A 3,995-nucleotide genomic window follows, 5' to 3' on the forward strand; every position below is an offset into this window, starting at 1 on the left:
ATGCTAATAGTTTTATTTCAAAATGTTAATTTTTTTAAAGACAAAATGTTAAATTTTAATATGTAAATAAACTAATTTAAATTTTATGAAGATGTCCTTTTTAGTCTTTTTACATTTATCAGCTTATCAAAAAGCTAATTTACCAAACACTTTCAATCATAACAGCTCTTCAGTTTTCAATTTTAAGCTTATAGCTTTTCAGCTAGGTTTGCCAAACAGAGCCTAAAACATCTATTCTTGTTAGGACTCTACAGTCTTAGTTCTATTGAGTTTCATAATCCAACATAATATATTACATATCATTGCATATTGTACTCTCTATTATTTTTATCACAAAATTCTATATCTAACAGAATTTCGTGAACAAAATGTTTCTAACAGTATTATCATAGAATTCGGTGTCTAATAGTATTCCACGAACCGATGTTGTATATATTTTTAAAATTTTCAAAATTGACAGACGACGTCGGGTTTGTGCAAAAACTCAACGTCCTATGTTTATTTACAATATTTTCTTTTAAAAAATATATACAACATCAATTTTTAATAACTGACATTGCATCATTTATTTTTTATGTTTGCGAGGTAAGCAGGTTATCTACGATAGTGTATATATTATCCAAACTAATATATAAATATATAAATATCTATTATATATACAATGTTTAATACATACCTATTTTAGTTATTATCCAAACTAATATATAAATATCTATTATATATACAATGTATATATTTAATATTTTCTTAACCCAACTCAACCCGATAGTCCGACACCTTTGCGCCGCTGAAGCCCTAGATCGTCTACGAAGATGAAGCCCTCGATCGCCTTCTCCTACCTACCTCTTCTCCTCAATCGACTACGCAGCTGCGAACCTTCTCCCCCATCAACGACGTAGCTGTGAAATAAACCTTTTCCCCGCTCATCTCCGCTGTCTCAAACACTCGTTGGCATATTGTTCTGCCGAGAAAGTTTGTATGAGGATGCGGAATGCAATGAAAGAAAACTCGCTGCATTGATCGTTTCTAAGGTAACCTCTATTATGCCTTTGTTAGTTTCTTATCTTTTGTTAGAGTTCAGGGACTTAGGGTTCTTTATTTCTAATTTATTGTTATTACTATATTCAGCGAGGTATACATGAGCGAATCTCCGGAACTGATTCGAGCTTGGCCTTCACTTCGAATTGGGGAAAGTGGCTTCTTTTAGATCTATTAGGCATTCAGGCAGGTAAGCAGGTTATCTACGATAGTGTATCCAGAAAACAGTATACAGTATGTATGACTTTCTACTTGTATTGATACATACATTTTTTTTTTTTGTATTTACTTTTCTGGAGTGAATTTTACTTTACCAGTTAAGATGTGTTTGTAGTTTATACTAAAGGAATGATTTGCACTTGATTAGTCCCTTGGTGTCTACCAAGACGGGAAGAGAAAGAAAATATGAGAGTTTGCTTGACATAGAATACCTTTGCTTCTCTTTTTTAGTAAACAAGCAAATATGGTTAATGGTTTTCCATGGAATATATAAACACTCAAACGTTACTAATTTTCCACACATAACATTTAAATTCATTAACTACCTTGAGTAATTACTTTGCATCTCATTCTTGTGTTTGATGAGAAAATCAACTTCCACAAGTTCTGCTTGTTTACTGAAACCAATTTGACATAGCTGCCATCACTGCACTGTGATTATTGCAATTTTTACTATTTTAAATCATTACCTTACAGTCTATTTACTATTGATTCTTTATGATGTTGTTGGTACTGTGTCTGTTTGTGTGTTTCTTCTTCTCTGTTTTGGCAATTGTTTTTGTTATGTAGCAGAAAGATGCTAACTTGATTTGCTATTGGTATGTTTTCCATTGTGTATATGAATAAAGTATGGGAATTTCATGCTTGCAGTTGGTAGATGGATACAAGAAAGTCTAGCAGAAGCAGTTCTAGCATAAATACCTTATCAAACTACATTGTTGGCAAAACTCTTGGTGTTGGGGGATTTGGGAAGGTTAAATTTGCTACTCATATCCTGACTGGACTTTAAAGTTGCAATTAAGATCTTGGATCGGCAGTTAACGATTCAGTTGCAGCAAAAGGTATTTTAGTATTACTCTAATTTGGTGCCTTGAAATGCACTTTTTTGTGTGAAGTTTTCTGTGGAGAGAATTAGAGAAAGGAAAACAAGTGATGAAGTTGAGCAATCTATACATTATTGTTAAAAAGTTCCTCTGTTGTGAAGTTATCACACTTGTTATCTTCTCTGAATTTGTTGTCTTCTCTTGACAGTGAAGCGGTAGTGAGGCTGCTAGTACATCATCATATAGTTTGCTTGTATGAAATCAAAGAGACCGAATCACGCATCTATGTTGTTATGGAATACATGAAGTGTGGCGAACTTTTTGATTATATCACACAAAAAGGCAGGATCCATGAGGATGAGGCATGTCACTTCTTCCAGCAGGTATTCAATTCAGTTCAATTCAATTCTAAATACTATTTATAGCTACCATCATAAATATGATTATTTGTTAACTGTGACTGCAATCTTACTGGGGACAAGATATAGATTTCATAATATAATAAGAGTTCAGATTCTGAAAGTTCCTGCACTCCTTATAGTTATAAGGTAATTAACTCTATTAATTCTATTCTACTTTTATTTTTGTTGTTATTGTGTGTGTGTGTGTTTTTACTTTCTATGATCTCAAAAACATCTCACAAAAGGGGATGCACTTAGAATATATGTAAAAGCAGTATGTCTAGCACGGTTGTAAAACTTTGCCTAGGCAGAAATGAAATAGGCAAAGGTTTCCACTTTAGGTTGCTTGCTAGTCCAAATAGGTTGTTTCATTTACCTTGTTCTTCTATTACTTTCTATGTGATTGCTAAATGCTAACCATAGTACTTCTGGTCCTGGCTCTCAAATTCTCAATCTATTTACTGATTTACTCTACTTTTTTTTTTTTGCAGTGTCAAGGCAATGTAGTTTACAAAGTATGATGCTGGTGAGTTGTGACTAATTAGACATTAGTGCCACAGATTGCATGTAAATTGTATTAAATGTATGGTTCGGTGTTGTTTATTCCGATTAGCATCGTAAACTTGTATTGTTATGAAACTACTACTACTTGTGTTACAATTGCTACTTGCAAGTGGATAATTTGTATTTTAAATTAATTTTACGGTGCAATTATTTTTTTTATTTTCGCATAATTATTTTCCGAACCACCAAATGTGGTCGGAAACTGCTAATATTACAGCTTTACATAGGGTGGGAATTTGCGACCACATATGGTTGGAATTTTGGTCGGAATATCCGAAATCCACCATCAGAATTGGTGGTTGATTCTTTCCGACCACTTTACAAAAGTGGACGCTATTTCCGACCACTTCATCTGGTGATCGGAATTACCGACGAAGGTTTTTCCGAATCCCCAAGTGGTTGGAAAAGTGGTCGGAACAAGGGGTTCCGACCGTATTTTGCCCATTCACTTTTTGGTGGTCGAAAAATTGGCGATTTCCAGCAGTGCTCTAAGATTAAATTGAGTATTAACTCAATCATAGTGGATCATCAACTTCTAATCGGTACCCACATATACGATATTAGAGTTCCAAAACTTTTTTGGAAGGGGAAAACGTACCAGCTATGATGATGCTGAAACATCTAGGAGTTAATTGACACTTAGGCAACATGTTATTGCATATCTAATCTTCGAAAGCAAATTCAAGATTTGCAAATTCAGAACGAAACACGAGTGAATGCCCTACTTTTTGTTCTGCTTAAGTAAAAAAAGGAAAGATCCCTTGACAAGTCACCAAACATGCATCAGAGTATCTATAATAGTTGAAGATATTTTGTAATTTTTGAAAATTTTTTATAAATGTGATTAGGAAAGAGAATATGGAGGGAGAAAAAAAAAACAGAACTATATATATATATATATATATATAGGCGGGTTCAGGTGCGGCAGTGTCTTACGGTGCGGCAACAC

The 3,995-nt window shown here is 33.7% G+C and overlaps 1 long non-coding RNA gene across 2 annotated transcripts; it reads left to right on the forward strand.

Moving 5' to 3' along the window:
* The first annotated feature begins 769 nt into the window (after nucleotides 1-769).
* LOC109177646 lies at nucleotides 770-3,153 on the forward strand. 2 transcript variants are annotated; one of them, XR_002053609.1, is made up of 5 exons: nucleotides 770-1,031; nucleotides 1,129-1,228; nucleotides 1,909-2,099; nucleotides 2,290-2,629; nucleotides 2,974-3,153. It is a non-coding gene; the product is annotated as an uncharacterized LOC109177646 (long non-coding RNA). The 2 variants fall into 2 exon arrangements; XR_002053608.1 differs by having other exon boundaries at nucleotides 2,290-2,464.
* The last annotated feature ends 842 nt before the right edge of the window (nucleotides 3,154-3,995 follow it).

The sequence above is a fragment of the Ipomoea nil genome, unplaced genomic scaffold (assembly GCF_001879475.1).
Source record: "Ipomoea nil cultivar Tokyo-kokei standard unplaced genomic scaffold, Asagao_1.1 scaffold0805, whole genome shotgun sequence".
Lineage (NCBI taxonomy): Eukaryota > Viridiplantae > Streptophyta > Magnoliopsida > Solanales > Convolvulaceae > Ipomoea > Ipomoea nil.